General features: G+C 30.8%; 1 protein-coding gene and 1 long non-coding RNA gene across 6 annotated transcripts in view; both read left to right on the top strand.

Moving 5' to 3' along the window:
• The window catches only part of LOC111677170 (transcription factor SPT20 homolog), a 59,864-nt gene that overhangs the window by 23,480 nt on the left and 16,890 nt on the right, over positions 1-19,494 (top strand). The window lies entirely within an intron of this gene.
• On the top strand, positions 182-3,126 carry LOC124419070. Its single transcript, XR_006940375.1, has 3 exons — positions 182-1,223; positions 1,423-1,561; positions 1,621-3,126. It is a non-coding gene; the product is annotated as an uncharacterized LOC124419070 (long non-coding RNA).

The raw sequence follows: 19,494 nt of genomic DNA, 5'->3' as shown, positions 1-19,494 counted from the left end.
CTATAGTCTAGTCTATAGTCTAGTCTATAGTCTAGTCTATAGTCTAGTCTATAGTCTAGTCTATAGTCTAGTCTATAGTCTAGTCTATAGTCTAGTCTATAGTCTTGAATATAGTCTAGTCTATAGTCTAGTATATAGTCTAGTCTATTGTCTAGTATATAGTCTAGTCTATAGTCTAGTCTAAGTATAGTCTAGTCTATAGTCTGGTCTCCAGTCTAGTCTTTATTTTAATCTATAGTCTTTATCCAGTCTAGTCTGTAGTCGGGTTTGTAGTGTAGACTACTATATAATATATTCCATAGACTACTCAGTAATCTATTCTACAGTACCATCTATAGTCTTAATCTATTATATAGTGTTCTCTATTCTATGGTCTTAGTTACAGTCAAATCTAAAGTCTATTCTATTGTGTTTATTGAACTATTGTGTAGTTTACTATTTAATCGGATATGACCACTGCACTTTGTTTTTCATAATTTTATGTTGCTCTATTGTTTTTGATGTTACAGTTGAATATAACAACAGGCAGACTGGCAGGATGTCCGAAAGGAAGGAATGAATGTGGGTGAATAGGTTGTATAGAATAGTATATTTGTCAGATTTTATGATATAAAACAGAAATTGTGTATTAAAGTAATTATATACATACTACATGCATATTGATTTGAGAACCTAAAACACTTTAATGACAAGAACTTAATGACAAATACGGATATGTGGACTCCCACACACACACACACACACACAATCACCACCTACTTATGTATGAATTTACTCATTGTAACATACATCCATCTTGACTATACTCTTTTACGAACATATATTTTCCCTAATGATTCGAGTCATGAATTCATATAAATAGAAAACAGACAAATAAACTTAATTCATGTCAACTAAATAAGACTTAAAGTATAGTGACTATTTACCATTATCATCATCATCATACACAATGACTCCCCTTTCTACGCGAAGAAAAATTCTACTTTACAATTGTATTTTCGCACAGTGTCATGACAATAATTTATTATTGTAAATTAAACTAAATGAGTTTAGATGTTGTTGTTTTTATTCTCTTTTAAGTATAATGATGGCAAATGAGAAATGAAACGGAAATAAATAAATCAATAAATATTAAGTAAATATTAACAGCATGATGTACCGAAGATGTCGAAGAAGTAACAGCTCTTGCCAGCTTAATGATATTTAAAAGCAAATTATTTAAAGTATGTATATTATTTACAGTGAGAGAGAAAAGTTTTTGTACATTTAAATGGAATTATTTTACATTAGATAGTTTTCAGAAATAAGATCCTCAACTTATTTTATAATGAACATTTTGGATTCACAGTGTAAAATAAAAGTTTATTAGATATATACGTCATTGCACCTTTTGAAGGCTTAGACCACACTACTCTATTTCAGGACATCCTGCAATTAGCAATGTCACACAAATTGGAAAGAGAGATGGAAAGGGTTTTGGTATAACTTCTCAAAGTTCCTCCTTAAAGCACCTCCAAAAGGGGCGGAAGTGATAAGTTTCATCATCTTAAATCTTGACATAGTAAGTGTTGTGGAAATTTTAAATGTAAACATTTCAAACATATTAAACTCCTTCAACAGCACAAGTCACTGCAATTCTAAATGCTCCTGGGGTATGTTACCCCGATAATTTTTCTCATTTTGATGTTGCATTTTGCGATTACGTCTCTGTGCACTGTTGCAGAATTAACTGGCAGAGCCATTGGTTAATACACATGCACTGTGATAAGACCAACATGGCATGTGTATAATTAACGTTCTCCTAGTCAAGGAACATAACTGCGTGTTCACTAAAGACTTCCTTCTGGTGCGTAATAGTAACATTGACATTAAACAGTTATTTGCTTTCCGTAGCATGTCGGGAAGCATCTTAATACTATAATACCTTAATACTTATACTTCAATTATCTGGTGGATTTCTTTAGACGAAAAGTACAATATCAAACTACTACAGGGAGTTCAGCGTATATGCTGCTTGGGTACAAGTGGTGGCATGTATACTACTTCAACCAAGGCTCTGGAAACGTTGCTAGATATTCCACCTATTGAAACATATTTAAGATATGAATCGGCACTTTCAGCCGAACGGCTCTTTACTTTAGAGCTGGCCAAAAGCAGTTATAGGACATGCCATCAATGTATACTGGTCACATTGGAAGGTTATACACGTGCCTTATCGCATACCAGACACAGAATATGACGGAAACTTTGAAACGCTAATCCCATATATGTCTTCGTCAAGCAAATACCAGTAGGAATCCGTTGCTACACGGCTCTAAATAGGGGGAGAATGTGGGGCTGGGGTTCTATATTGAAGACCCAGAGACAGAAATATATAGCTGTTTACCAAATCATAACATAAGCTTCCAGGCAGAAGTTCGAGCAATATAGGAGTGTATAATTTTGATTAGAATAAGTATGACACCCAAAGCTCTTAATATATTTATCGACAGTCAGAAGACCGTATTCGGTCTTAGAGGTAAGTTTCACATCATATGGGTACCATCCCACTCGGAAGTAGTTAGTAACGAAAGGGAGGCAGTTAACCTGACAAACGCAAATTAATTCGACGCAACACTGTGAAAAATTCTGTTCATATCAGAGTATACTCTGAACATATCTGGACAAGGAAGGAAAATTCAATGGTATCATTTGTATAAGATACCTTTCATCCATCATTACACAACCCAGCATACATCTCATTCATACGACACATTTATTATAGGTAGAGGACCGCTGTACCTCAAATTCATTCCGTACCATATACAATTAATACCAACTCATTTCCAATGCTTAGTCCCACAGTCACTCAACCGAAATATTGACTTTACCTTACATCAGTCCTTTAACCACAACTTATTCTTCCCGCGAATTTGGGTTTAAACCACGGCAACTACGTGAATCCTCAACCAACTGACCAGCCAGGACATAGTCCTGCGGGAAACTGGCTACCCGTAGTATCATATTATGCGGTGCTGTGGTCTGACCACTTTTCAATCTATGCAAGGACTGTAGACTGTAACCAATTTTTTAGTCCCGGCCAGACTAGGGGTATTGGCCACCTCTTTATTCCCCGGGATTACAATAACACCAAGGTGGAGGATCCACTAAGGTAACATGCCCCCGGGGAGATGAGTGGACACACAGGATTACGAGCACATCTATGCAAAATTGGACGTGCGGAGAGGACAGTAAAATTCTGGAGCACTTTCTTTACCACTGCCAGGCATTCGTCTAAGTTAATTCATTCAGTTTCCTTTTTTTATGATAATTAGAGCACAACTGGCCCGATAGTGGCCTAGGTGTATTTCTTCGGATTTGATGTAGTATATATCTTCCTATCAACTTAACCTAAAGGAGAACAAACATAGTTAAGTGAAGGATACCTGAGGTAGTACTTTGTATAAGATGTTACTCCTAAATAATAGTACGATTTAGTGCAATAAATATTTTGTATGAACGTTATTTTTCAATATCTAGTGTTTCATTCAATTGGATTCAACCAAACTTGTTAGAAATGCAATGTGGTTCTCAAGTATACATAAACACTTTTCTTTCACACTGTATATTTGTTTGCTTTTCTTTTACAAAGACTTTAGCGCGTCCTTCATAATTTCAATCATTACTTTCAGGAAGCAAAAGTGAATTCGGAGAATTTCCGTTTATGCAAAGTTATACTTTGCTACAAAGTAAACAAAAGGTCCCTGCGTGTGCTTTTAACTTTGATTTGTTTGGATTTAAAAATGCTTAACATTTGTTTTGTCGAACAATATGTATCATTACTTAAAAATTGATTGATTACTTTTTTTGCTTCCACAGAAAACTAATTAAATTCTTAAATATTAAATTTTTATGAAATGAAAGTTTTTATACATCTGACCACTTAATATTAATAAATGAATAATAAATCAAAGAAAATGTTATCACACACAACCAACACAAATTGTTTAATTACAAATTAAAATAGAAAGTTAGTTTTAATAGATATTTCAATTTGCAAAGTAATTTTGCCTTAAACTGTATTATTTCCTCAATGTTTGAGTTATGAATTAAGTGTTTTCTTACAAATTATAAAAATATCTATAAGTAAAAATTAGACATTTATCCACAAGTGATTTTAAACAGTATATTTAATTTTTTAAACAAATAAAAATATTTCTATATTTGTTTCGTTTATATTTAAAACTATCATTTGAAATAATAAATTATATAAAATGCCATAATTTCTTTAAAATATCCTTTTGTTTTTTCATTGTTCATTTATAATCCATTTTAAATCCACTCAACACAATTCTTTCTGTTTAGGTTTTAGTTTCTTCATCTTGTTTAATTTGAAAAACATTCATACATTCATAAGTATAAATATTAATATATAGTTGTTGTTGTATTCCGTCCACTGTAAATGTTTTGATATTGCATTCAGTGAATGTTTCTTGAGCAACAGTAACGAACGTTTGCCATTTCGTTTAGTTTAATGTGCGAGAACATGCTTTCGAAATGTGGTCAGAAACTGACAGCTAAAGCTAAAAGAAATGAAGGCTAAGATTATATTTGTGTACCCTACACGCTCAGTTGCACGTACTGTAACTTAACGTGTGCTTTTGTCTTAAGCGTTCAAAAGTAGTATTAGGTAATTAAAATGTTGAACAGAGTTAAAAATTATTACAGGTAGGAAGCCTTCAATTATTTAAATATGTTCTATCTACTCAGTTAAGAATAATCACAATTCCGGAAAAAGTTTGTAATATTAGCACTTTCAGTCAGCTAATATTCTCAGCCTTTTTATGGAATGACTTGATATGATACTCAGTTAAACTAGGCATAACTTGCTGTTGGATTAAACTAGGAACAAATTTAGGCGGACTTTAACCGACGATTGTGTTTTTCAGCTTTGGATTTAAGTTCAGTTAACTTTGTTAGTATTGCCAACTATTCACTCAAAACTTAAACAATGAACAGTGTTTTTTGCAAATAATACTTTTGTAAAATGAAAATTTTTGGAAAATGTTAAATAAACAATAATAAATAAAAAATATATCAGAAAATTGCAATTTACTTAAAATATTAAGTTTATGTTCTTCCGAAATAAAATTTTAGAAATATCTCTAAATAATGTTCGTAAAGATTTTAGTATAATATTTTCTGACGGCCTTGGATATTGTAAAACATTTAAAGGCAATAAAAATTTAAAACAAAAATCTGTTCCAAAATTCATGAAGCCATATTCTATACCATTTGTTCGTAAAGATTTTAGTATAATATTTTCTGACGGCCTTGGATGTTGTAAAACATTTAAAGGCAATAAAATTTTAAAACAAAAATCTGTTTCAAAATTCATGAAGCCATATTCTATACCATTTGCTTTATACGAAAAATTTCATGACGAGATTAAACGCTGTGTCGAATCGATGTTATAGAATCTGTTAAATCTAACGAGTGGACATCACCTATAGTTGTGCCGATAAAACCCAATCGTTCTATTATAATATGTGCAGATTTCAAAGCAATTTTAAATTCTCAAATTGAAGTTGACAGATATCCTATACACCGCATTGATGACCTTTATCGTAAACTCCAAGAAGGTCAATATTTTACAAAAATTGATTTGAGTAACTCAAATTGAACTCTCCAAAAATTCTAAGAAATTCATGGTTACTAATACACCATTCAGTTTATATAAATACAAACGAATGCCATTCGGCATTTCTAGTGCTCCTGCAATTTTTCAAAGATGAATAGAGGAAATGTTATCTCGGAAAGAATTAGAGAGAAAATTCGAATGGAAACCAATTATGTGCGAAGGAATGTTAGGTTTGTTTCTTTACTTGTCAAGAAAATGTTTTTACCATAAATTGTAAAAGAGAACAAATTTAAGCAAATAAAAATATTTTCTCTCTGCCAGAACTTGCAGGTTTTAGCCAGAACATTTTTTCCTGGCAAATAGAAAAAATTGTATACGGGAACAGAAAAACTAAATCTTTCAATAATTAAAAAAAATTAAATTTTTTTCAATGTACTTTTTAAACAAATAATTTATTTGAAATTTTTTTCCATTTGCCAGGAAAAAATTTTCTGCCTAAAACCGACAAGTCCTGGCAAAGAGAAAACTATTATAATTTCTCAATTTTGTTCTCTTTTACATATTTTCAATTTAAAATAAATTTTCAATTATTGACCGATTCTCATTAAATTCGGTGGAGCGATTTGTGCTCATAAGAAACATACAAGTGTTTTAAAGCCAGTAGTAAGCCTTAAAAGTCATTTTCCGAGGGGACCTATTATGGATCATAAAATTTGGTAGAGAGAATCGATATACTCGCCTTAAAAAAAAAAAAACAATTATGACTGGGGGTCATTTGTATGGGGGCTATACGAAAACGTAATCCGATATTGCCCATTATCAATACCAAACAAACCTCCGTTCGTATTTTAAACGTACAGACAGACGGATAGACATGGCTAGATCGTCTTAGAATTAATTAAGGACCCAAAATTTATATACTTTTGTGGGTCTATGATCAATATTTCGATGTGTTACAAACAAAATGACAAAATGAATATACCGCCATATTTTTCGATGCTATGTATAAAAATGCATATTAATTTTACTGTCGAAATTCCCTATACAAGCTAAAACGCTCTGTTTAAAAGTGATAAAAGTAGTATCACGTTCTTAACCTTGTTCCTTCTTTTTTTAGTCAAAGTTTAACTTCAACTTTTCAGATGTTGCTTTCATTGGGTCTACTAAATAAATGAATTATTCTAACTAAATGCGAATGATCTACTCTCTAAGTTTTTAGCTTTAAACTTTTGCGTATAAAGCATTATAATGTCGATTTAGACCTATTGAAAAATAACGCATTACTAGTACCAAATGACGTAATGTACTTTATAAGATTTATGTTAAAGAAAAAAAGGAAATTGTACTAGATTTATTCTATGGTTGTGTAACATCAACATCATCATACTCTTTTTACATTAGGGCAGTTACAAAATACAAGTTTCTAAAGTTTCCACTTTTCATTGCATAACATTTTTGTTCTGTGGTCAATATAAGTTAATGTAGTTAAAAGGTGAATTTGATCATATTTTAATTTTTGATAGTAACATCATTACCTTATGTATTCTCCACACAAACGGGGCCATCCTACTACATAAATTTAAAAAGAAGTATATGAATGTGTTTTCCATTTACAGTCATTTAATCATAGTATGATGCCACAAGTAAAACTACTACCGACCAACTGCAGCTACAACTTAAATGTTAAAATTGCCTTTCACTGATGGCTGCAGTAACAGTGTGGATTTCATTGCGGTAAAATGCACTAAAGAACAGACGGACGGACGGACTATACATAATAACACGTTCGTTCATGTTAGTGTTCTCCATATTGGCTTAAAACAATAAGAACGTGGATGAAAAGTTGTTGCACAGAAAAAAAAACTTTTTCTTTTCGCCTAAAGAAGTTGTCTGCAAAGTGGCATAATTTATAAAGTAGTTTATTAAAAAAATATCCAAAGAAAGAATAATGAAAATAGGCAAAGAATAACGAAAGAAGCAAAAAAGTGGAAGTGTTTAACAATGCGGAAATGGTTGGGAAATTTATAACTCAAATACTATTTTTAAAATGCATAAAGAAAAAATGTAGAATCACAATGATGAACGCACGAGTCCATTTAACTTTATACATCATTTCAAATATGCCGTTTAACTGAGATTTTTCTTTATAGCTGCTAGCTATTGTTGTTGCATTTATTGACTGTTAAAAAAAAGTAAAAAACAACAAATTAAAAGTTTTTTAATTCTTTAGTTTTTATAAACCGTATTACAAATGGAACGCATAATTGCTAACTCTTGGTGTTTAATTACATTGAAATCCAGTATAAAGTAATTAAATAGTAATTTTAAATGCTTGGCAATATTAGCGTTATAAATTTCATAGAAAGATTATAACAAAGGTAAAACTAATTAAAGAAAATCTTTTTTTTAAAAATAATAAACGCAATTGAGTTGAAAGTTTAAACTAAACAAGTTAGAGTGTGCTATATGTTCAGCTGTGTCGGTATTTAAGACTATTCACCAGCATGCTTCTTTTTATTAAATACAATTGTTCAATTCACAATCAAGTTGTATATTGTATCTACTAAAGTGTAGTAACAGTGATTGTGAACAGATTTTTGTAGCAAGTCATAAGTTTATGTTCACAATAAAAAAAAAAACAATCAAAACAAACAATGTCAAAAGTAAGAAACCAAATAATATTAAACTAATTAAACGAGCTAAATAAACCAAATTAATTTCTTTTTATTTAAAATTCTTTTATTTTCATTATTCCACATTTTAAACTAATAAGTTAACAGTTTTTAATAAAATTTTATTTTTGTTTTGGTAAACAGCTGTTTGTTTGTAATTTCTGTGTTACCATTTTATCGTTTTTACGCCAAAATCTATTGAAATTTTTATTTTCATGCTGAAATAAACAATTGACAACACTGAATTTTCTTACGACATTCGAAAAACATATGAAAAATTGTCGTCAGTGTTGTATAGAACTTTTGCATAGTAAATACCAACAACATTGTTATGACTATTGTAGCAGCTGCTGACATACAACGCATACAACGCTACAACATCGATTGTGAATTGAACAAATATATGTATCGATCTGGAGAAAATTCTGTGTAATATATACAGACCTTATATACAAAATATGCGTTTATGTCGAATTTCATCCCGAAAACTTTGATGGTTAATGTGCATTTAAGGAATTTTAGGAAATGATATTTACATCAATTGGTATGATGGTTTTAGATCAGGTTCTGAGAAAACTGCTTAAGAATTTTTACTTCGTGATTTTCAATACAAAACTGTTTTGAAAACAGCAAATTTGGCTCGTATACTTTGTGTAGTTTTAATGTGAGCGTGTTTTACACAGACAGACAAATATACAAGGAGACTAAATCTATCCAGAATTTAACAAGCACCTAGAATATGTACTTTGTTGGGTATTAAAAAGGAAAAACAATGCTCAATTTATAAAAAGTCAAGGTGTGGATTTATATTTGTTAATAAAAATAGGTAATTTCAAATGTTTAATATCCGTAATAAATACCAGCCAGACATTTTTTTAATAATCCTATCAAAGGAAAAATCCCAAAAGCTCTTAGAAAATTCTTTCCAGAAGGGGTCAGTCATGAACCTCTCCTTATATACTTTGTTACAGCAATTTTGGTGCATACAACAAATGTTTATGTCCAATTTAATAGATATAATCCTATTTTTAAGAAAACAATGAGTTTTAAAGTAATTTTCTGAAGGGGACGCTATATGAAGGGTAAGGTCAATTGTAATCAGTAGAGCGATTAACGTTATAAAACATGTGTTTATGTCGAATTTCATAACTGCGTATATTTAAGCTATTAATTAGTTAAAGTTATTTTCTGTACAGGACCTGATCCTTATAAAATATTGTGAAAAGATTTTGGTTTATACAGAACTTGTTTGTGTTGAAAATCATCGCTGCATTCGTAATTTTAAGCCAAGTATTAGAGTTTAGGTCATTCTTTGAAAAGACCTTATATATGGGATAAGGTCAATTATGAATTTGAACATTGGGGTGATTTTGGCTTTAATAAAACTTGTTTGTGACGAATTTCGTCACTGTTTCTCGGGCTCATCTATATGGGGGACCATTTGCAATACCAAATAGGGGAAATTTTGGGAAAATTTCAATTTCTATTCGTTTGGACTCTACCGTTCTTTTTACAGAAAGATGAATGGACATGGCTAGATCGAATTTAAGAATGATCTATAATATACTTTTGTGGGTCTATGTCCACTATTTCAATGACAGAATGACAAAATCAATATAACTCCCATGTTTTTCAATGGTGGCTATAAAAGAGATATATTTACTGACGATATAAGGTTTACATTATAACGTCGGGAGAAGTCGACAATTAAAAGCGGAAGTAAAAGCTTTAAAGGAAACAGAGCTCGAGGTAGTTAACCTGGTGAATGCAAACCATTTGATGCAGAATTAGAAATATGATTAAGAGAAACCTATAAGGCCTTTCGGAATAATAAAACGATGAAGAGAACCACAAAGACCGTATAGGGTGACCCTATAAGGAGTAGAACGAAAAGCTTTCTCAAATGTTCGTATACTTAGTGAACTCACAGGATTACAGGTACAGCTATGCAAAATTGGTCGTGATGAATAAAACGAATGAAGAACATGTAAAGAGGATAGTGAAACTATGGAGCACTTTCTTTGTCTTTGTCAGGTTTTCGCTGAAATTTGATCCAAATATCTTGGAAGTTACATTCTCCTTCACGGACAGTGATTGGAAAATTCTTAGGACGATAATACTATTATAGAAGTTGTTTTTTACCAACAATCATTTTCAATAAAAGGTAAAGCGGAACTGGTCTGATAGCTTCCTAAGTGTATTCGGACCTGATGTAGATACATAAACCCTTTTATCAACCTCACCTATTGAGTATTTGTCGAACTATTGGGTAATTACCTATATGGTTATATGAAAGACATTAATAGAGAAGTAAAGCTGACATATATAAATTACTTGGGCTGTATTTACTATTTAACTTAAATGTCACTAGTGATTTTAAGAATTCTTGCTTGATTATATAAATATTTGTTCATTATGTAAATTTTAAATATATTTACGCAAAACTGTAAATATAAATTTTAGTTTTTGCTGGTTCTTTAATGTTCCTTACAGACAGTAGAACAATTGTTACTTGCTACAAGAAAATAATTTTGAAAATCAAATAAAATTTTCAGAAATTCGTTTTTATTAAAATCTTTCAAAAAACTAAAGCATATTAAAAATTTTTATTGGAAAAAGTTTGCCTTAAAATATGACCCTCTGTATATAAGTACTAAGTTAAGTTTATATAGACGTGAATAAATAATCAATCAATGTAGTCGTCGGCCAACAACATTATATACAGGCAATTAATCTTGATTTATAATTAATCATAAGGAGGTGATGATTGATTTTAAATTACGCCGAAAACAAGAAAAAAAACAAACACAACGAACGCAAACAATTTTGTAAAAGAAAACTTTAAGAGTAATTATGCAAAAGATTAAATGTAAAATGTTAAACTATTGAAATTTTAATTACGTCAAGTCAACAGTGTCATCCTTTTAAAAATATTAGGGAAAATCAGACCTCCTTGAAACCAGGTTTTTTTTACCGATTTTATTTTCAATGGAAAGGTAAAAAATTCATTTAAAATAATTTATCACATCAACAACATGTCTTTGACATATAAAAAGTTAAAAATGTCGGTCGATAATATTGTTGCGTTGTCATTTTAAGAACTGCAAATACATTTTAAACTGTATTTTATTCTGACAACTTTATTTTATTGAAATTGACTTGTTTTAAATTAAATAATTTTCATTAATTGGTTATGCAGTTGAATTAAACACTCACAAACACACGCAGCAATACATATAAAATGGATAAGTGAATTTAATTTAAAATATTTATAAATTGATGAAAAGTTTGTCAGTCATTGACTCAACAGATGGATTAAAGTTGAAAATACCAATAAAGGTGATTAAGAATTTAATTGTGTTTGTTTGCATAGTAGGGTAGTCCTTTACAGGAGGAATTTTATTTATTGATTTTTAAGAAGAAAATCCAAATTCTTAAAAATAATCATAATTAAAGATTATAACTTACTCCGGCCCCTACATAATTAATTTCATGTTACTAGGTTGTTTATTATTGAAAATTCAAAAATTACCTTTAACAGAACGAAAAAGTACAAAAAACACATTTTTTAAGGGCAATTCACACGATCACGAAAGTCTAATGAAAAAGTAAAATGAAATTCCATCCGCACAACAAAGAAGAGAATAAAATTCGTATGATTTATATTTATTGTGTTTACCCGATTGGTATAAAACAATAACATATTGCGTTAGACGATCCCATCCGTACTCTTATACACAAAATTTTGACATATCTATTACTTGTGTACTCGTGTAAAGCCTTCATGTTAGCTTTTTTTATAATCATGGTATTATAACAAAATTTTCGTATGATTATGCATTATTATTTGAAAGCCGGTTTATAGGTTATCACTTACTCCGGGCCCTACATGCTTAATTTCATGTTTCTAGCCAATATCAATACACTGTTGATGATATTCATGCTCAGCTTTTTTATATACAAGCAAGTATTGTAACAAAATTTATCGTATGATTATGAATTGTTGTTGTTTGTTTATAATTTATGTCTACGCGTAAAAAAAACTAAATTTTTGATAAACATTTAAGAGGATGTCTCGGATATTTGCTCATATCTTCGTTGTTTATTGATTTTAAATAGCGCTCTTTCCGATCGTATGTCTGATAGAATTATTGAGTGTTCGGATCTCGCAGATATCTAAGGACTTCTGAAAATTATTTCAATGTACACACAGATGGACAGATATTTGAAAATAAACAAACCTAACAAGTAAGGATATTATATTAGGCTGTGCCGAATCTCATATACCCACCATCAAACTGTATGTCGTAAAAGGAATGCTCCCATATAAACATCAGGGTGATATTTATAATATGGCTTAAGTCAATTATGGACCGAGCTTTTTTAAACTAACAAAATAATAAGTTTTAAAAACCAAATATTTTAGTTCAATTTTTAAACCGTGAGCGTATGAGCAATTTTCTGAAGAGGATCTTTATATGCGTCAATTATGAACCGATACTCATAAAATTGTGTACATAAATTTCCTTTGTATAGAACCTGTTTATGCAAAATTAAAAAAAATACTCGTTCCTGAAGGAAAGCTTTTATAGGGGCCAGGGTCAGTTATAGATCAGTCCTCATTAAATTCGGAATGAAGAACTATGTTACTAAGTATAAAAGCGCTGTACTAGTAATTTTCTGAATTTTCTTCAGCAAATTTTCTGAAGTAGATCCTGTATCCCAATAACTTTTCGTAGACCAATTTCGGTTCCTATAAAACATGTTTTCATTGAATGTCATAGCTGTACTCGCATTTTTATGCCAGTAATGAGTGCTAAAGTAAATTTTTTAAGGTGACCTTATATGGGGGTAGGGTCAATTATGGACTGATCCTCAAAAAAATTGGTAGAATGATTTTGGCTCATATGAAACTTATTTCTGTTAAACTTCATTGTTATACTCGTACTTCTAAAGTAGTTATGTCCGTTAAGGCTGTTTTCAGGAGGTCCACTTGTATGGGGGCTATCCGAAAAAGTAAACCGAAATGGCCCATTTTCAATACCAAACAAACCTTAGCAGTAGGGAATATTTCAACTGTCTAGCTCTTCTCGTGTGGTTCCTATCGTGATTTCAACAGACAGACGGACGGACATGGCTAGTTCGTCTTAGAATTTAATAAGGACCCGGAATATATATACTTTTATGGAATGACAAAATCAATTATAACCACCCCCCCCCCCCCCCTATCTTTTTTGATGGTGGGTATAAAAAGGGGAGTTGCTTAGACGGACATCACTAAACTGTACTTTAACGTAAAGCAGACAGTAAGTAATACTCATTAAAAAGTACAAGTCATTGCAGAGTACCTTAATTTGTTTAGTGTTTGTTTAATATTGTTATTTCTAATTAAATATTATTAAATTATTTTATAAAACTACTTAATTACAAATTTACATTTATTTATATCAATGTTCTAGTATTTGAATTTATCTTTAATTATTCAAATGTCCTAAACTTTACAATATTTTTTAATACAAACGTCAGGTATGTTTAATGAAGATTTGAATAAATAAATAATTTTAAATGTTCTAGCTGGAATAACATTGACTTAAATGAAATTGAGTTAGTAAATACACCTAGCAAAAACTTACATTGAAAAGTACTGAGGCTTAAAATTCACTTTTCACTATTTCTTATTTAGCATTTCCTCACAACAACACCCCCAATAATGGTTTCACTCATAAAAGTTATTTCTTTCTGTGTGTCAAAAAACAGTTGCTTGTGCAGTGCAGTTAAACGACAAAGCTTAAAATGAGTATTATTTAGTGATGTAATAGCTGTTGATCTCACCCCTCAGGAGGCGCTACGGGAAATCCGCAACACCCTGCGCAATAAATGGAACTAAAGATACTCGGACATGTCCAATGGTACTGGTAAACTTTTTGCTGAAATTTTTCCATCTATTCTGGAAAAACCGTGGTATTCAAAATGTGGTTAGTGTCCTAAGGACATAAAGACTATGAATAGATTTCTATCTGGTCATGTATATGACGGTAAATATTCGGACAACGGCTACACATGTTCGATCTGTAATGTTGATAGGACTCCTCAACATTTGATTATTGAATGTTCAAAATTTGACAACATTAGGAATACATTTTCCATCTTCAAATCTTATAGCAATTTGCAAGTATTGATCAAGACCAGGAATATTGAAATTTTCAAACTGTTAATATCGTTTATGTATGAGGCTAAAATTGAGCTATGAATTTCTCATAGTGTGACAACCTGGCAATTTGAGTATCTACTCGCCAACCATCAGCAGAACTAAAAAAAAGAGTATTATTTACGTATCAACCAATTGTGGACATTTAAGTTAAATTTTTGTTTTATAAAATGAGCCCCTATAACTATAAAATCCATGAGGATCATTTTCAATAGGCATAGTCTCCAGTACCATAGAAGATCATGTGCTATCCATAGAAAATCATGTGTCATTCATTGAATTATCTCCAAAATTGAGACCTGTAGTGGTTTCAGTGGGGGTTTCAGTTCTATGGGGACTATGTGAAATAATGAACCGATCTTAACCATTTTAACAGGCTTCGTCCCTGGGACAATCGAATCGATAGAAATCGACTCATGTTTTTATACTTTAAGGTGGGTATAGAACCAATATATTTGTGCATTACAAACAGCAGCACAAACCCAATATACCCTCCCCCTGAAGTGGTGTAGGGTATAAAGAGTCGCGTAACTGACTGACTGATTCATTATCATTATTATTCATGGACTGTGCCAAATGGTTGAACCAAGAAAAATTTTGACAATGGATTTGTTTTAAGTTATGTAGATCTACTAATTACGGATTTTTTACATTTAGGGGTAAAAAACGGGTAAAATATGTTTTTTCTAATTATCTTACACAAGAAAATTTCAAATACACCTGTATCTACTCTTAAAATGAGCAGATGGGTGTCTGGTACATTTTTGAAATTCGTGCTTTTAAGGGGAGTAAATGTGAAATAAATGTGATTTTGGTGCCTTTTTGGCTCTTTATTACATTTAACTAATAAATCTATTATATATATTGGACACACCTTTTAAAATTCCCAGATACTGGTTTCTTACTTTTTATACCCTTCACCACCATCAGTGGTAATAGTATATATAACTTTGTCATTTCGTGTGTAACACCAAGAAATATTCATCTGAGACCCAACAAAGTATATATATTCTTTGACCTTATGAAATTCTGAGTCGATCTAGCTATGTCCGTCTGTCTGTCCGTCCGTCTGTCTGTCTGTCTGTCTGTCTGTCTGTCTGTCTGTCTATCTGTCCGTCTGTCTGTATAAAACAATCTCATGTTAACACGAAGCAACAAAAACTAACGAAATTCACCCAAAATATTTATTATTGTCCTAGGCAATTTGCTATTGAAAATGAGCAAAATCGGTTCACATTGGGAAAAGTTATGAATCAAAATCGGAATTTTTTTCCGATCGGTCCATAATTGGCCATAGTTCTCATACAAGGTTCACTCCCGAAAATCACTTAAACGCACATAACTCATTACTAAATTAAGATTTCCATATAAAATTTGGTTCAATTATTGCTCTTGTATACAGAAATATTACACTGAAACTTTTTTCCGATCGAGACATAATTGGTCATAACTCCCATACAAGGTCCCCTCCCGAAAAAAGTTTTTTGCGATCGCACAGTGATATAGGACAAAAAAAAGAGGGAAATAATTCGGTAACTTTTAAACGGTTAATCCGATTTTAATTAAATTTAGTATGCACAAAGAGGAGGTGTCGAGTTTTGGTTTTGAATTTGGACCTTATAGGCCAACCAGAGGACCGGCGGAGGGTCCTCAAATTAGGACACCTCGGCTATGTTAAATTTTTAAAACGATCCTAATTCTTCATTTGAGTTCCGATTTAAAAAAATTCGTATATAGAATCTCCTCATCGAGCACTATAAAAAATGTCGTCGTAACAGTAAATTATCTCTTATAGTTTAGGAGATATTCGCATTTGAAAATTAAAATTTTAATATTTTTACCGTCCTTACTTTAGATTTTTGATAATAGCGGGTCCAAATATTTCCGATTTTTTCTTTTATTCGCTTAACAACAAGTTTATATATCAATCAGTGAAAGAATAATGTAAAAATCTTGACTGAGTCTAAAGTTATAGGCATTTTAATTTAAAAAAATTAAAAAAGGCGATTTTTTGCCATTTTTTTGGGAAAAAGTATCTTTTTCTTTTTTAGTTATCTAAAAAGTTTCTATGAAGATGTATATAGAATTTATACTTTTTGGGAAGCTGACTTTACATAAAATACGATAAATGAAACAAAACCTAAAAATTTTTGATACCGAGGGGGCCAGGTCCATCCAAAAAAAACCCTATTTTTATGGAAAATTCAATTTTGAGCAAAAATTCTCAAATCGCATAGTCGATATCAAATTATAGTGACCGGTTTTATATGACCCAATATGTTCTTAATAATTTTGTAACGGGTTTCGATAACCCCGCCCCTGGTATGGATATAATAGGCAAAAAAACAAAAAATCTCATTTTTGGGATTTTTTAAAACTTTTTTGGGAATTCCGGGATTTCTAATAAGAAAATTCGAAATTTTTATTTAATTTTGGATTTTGAAAAAAAATCTACCTAACTGTAAAATATCATTAAAAAATATTTATAAATAAAATTTTTATTGCAATTTGAAAAATTTGTATCTTCGCAAAAACTGAATAACAAACATTTTTTATCTTTTTTAAAAAAAGTATTCCGCGAATTTTTTAATTTTCAAAAATTATATACAGTTTTGAAAAATAGACAAAATTACCTTTCCATTGATATATAACATGCCTACATATCTTTTAGAAAATTTACCTAGTACTATTATTTTCATCAATATGTGTAACAAATTTAAGAGTTAACCTTATATTAAAATTTTAATTTTCAAATGCGAATATGTATCTCCTAAACTATAAGAGATAATTTACTGCTACGACGATATTTTATTTATAGTGCTCGATGAGGAGATTCTATATACGAATTTTTTTAAATCGGAACTCAAATGAAGAAATAGGATCGTTTTAAAAATTTAATATAGCCGAGGTTTCCTAATTTTAGGACCCCCACCGGGCCCCTGGTTGGTCTATAAAGTCCAAATTCAAAAGCTAAACTTGGCAACACCTCCTCTTTGTGCATACCAAATTTCATTAAAATCGGATTAACCGTTTAGAAGTTACCGAATTATTTCCCTCTTTTTTTGTCCTATACCACTGTGGATCGGTCCATAATTGGTCATAGCTCCCATACAATGTCCCCACCCGAAAATCACTTAAGCGCAAATAACACATTACAAAATTAAGATATCCTTATAAAATTTGGCACATGTATTGCTCTTATATGCAGAAATATTACTGTGAATTTTTTTTGCTATCGGTTCGTGATTGGTCTTAGTTCCCATACAAGGTCCTCTCCCGAAAATCATTTAAGCGCAAATAACACATTACAAAATTAAGATATCCTTATTAAATTTGGCACAAGTATTGATTTTATCTACAGAAATATTACTGTGAAATTTCTTTCCGATCGGTCCATAATTGTGTATAGCTCCCTTACAAGGTCTCCTCCCGAAAATCACTTATACGCAAATAACACCTTACCAAATTAATATATTCATATAAAATGCGGTACAAGTATTGCTCTTATATGTAGAAATATTACTCAAAAATTTGTTTTCAATCGGTCCTTAATTGGTCATAGCTCCCATACAAAGTTGCCTCCCGAAAATCATTTAAACGCTCATTACTAAATTAAGATATTCATATAAAATATGAAAGTATTGCAGTTATATACAGAAAAGTTACTCATTCCTAAATCCATATAAAATTTGGTACAGAAATGTTACTGTGAAATTTTTTTCCGATCGGTCTATAATTGGTCATATCTCCCATACTTGGTCCTGCCCCGAAAATCACTTTAACGTTATTTAACTAGTTGCATTAGTGTGGGAAACTTTTGAATTTTGTGTATGTTAGTACAAATTTTAAGTTGAGATGGTGTAAAATATAAAACTATTGAGAACTTATAAATTACACACTTATGTATTTGATTTCTTTTTATTACAGATCTGTGAATAATATATTTATACACTAATTGTATCTATCCGTATGCCAACTACACTCGTCCATGACATAAAAATTTATCATGCCGAACAAAACCTTTTTAAAATTATATTAAAATAGTTTTAATATTAGAAGGGTTCCATTAAAAACTAAATTTATCTTAATTTTTGGTAGTTTTATGATTTTAATATCTCGGAGAAGAAAGGATATATAACAGAGGTTAAATATTTATTTGAATGTCCACACATTAGACTTTTAGACGATATAAGACTTTTTACAAATTATTAAGTCTATGCGCTATTTAAAACCAAAAATTACAAAAAATGGGATTGTAAAGAACACGATATCTCGAAAATCTAAACGAAAAATTTCTGGGCCAGATCGGGATCTTCTAGGTACTATTCATGATTATATGCTGTGTCCTCCCTATTGTTCATGTTAAAATATATGTTAAGAAAAATAAGTACAATATAATACGACTGACTCAATTTCCGTTATGGCTCTAAAACAGAAACATAAACTTAACATTATTGCCAAGTATTTCTCGTCATGGATACAAATACCCAGCAAACATAAATATGAATTTTGTAAAAGATCTTAAGTTCTTCTGAATAAAAATTGTCGTCAATTTCGATTGGATGTCTTTTTAGTGTCATTCACTTTAACTCAGACGTTATTTTGATTTAATACTGCTTCGAAGACATAAGGGCTTTGCACAACGAATTATTTTGAATTTGATTTTCATCGGTTGGTTATTTAAATCCGAACTTATTAGATAGGTACCATATATGACATAAATTCTGAGTATCTGATAGGTACTTGTTGGGTTTACAATTTCAACCTTGTTGTGTGTATTTAACTACAAAAATAAGTGCATATGAACATGTGTATGTTGTATGTATGTGTCAGATTTCACATTTGTCAATTTAATAAGAACGCATTCGAAAAAGAGAATTGTGAATGGATAGATGCATGTGAAGCTTAAAATTCAAAATACCACAAATTGTGGTCAAATTGTAGACAGTTTTATTTTATCAAGTTTTACAAGCTAAATATAGGGTGGGCGTGTT

This window comes from Lucilia cuprina, chromosome 3, assembly GCF_022045245.1.
Source record: "Lucilia cuprina isolate Lc7/37 chromosome 3, ASM2204524v1, whole genome shotgun sequence".
Classification (NCBI taxonomy): Eukaryota; Metazoa; Arthropoda; class Insecta; order Diptera; family Calliphoridae; genus Lucilia; species Lucilia cuprina.
Note: the sequence above shows the minus strand (reverse complement) of the source record. Positions and strands in the feature narration are given on the sequence as shown.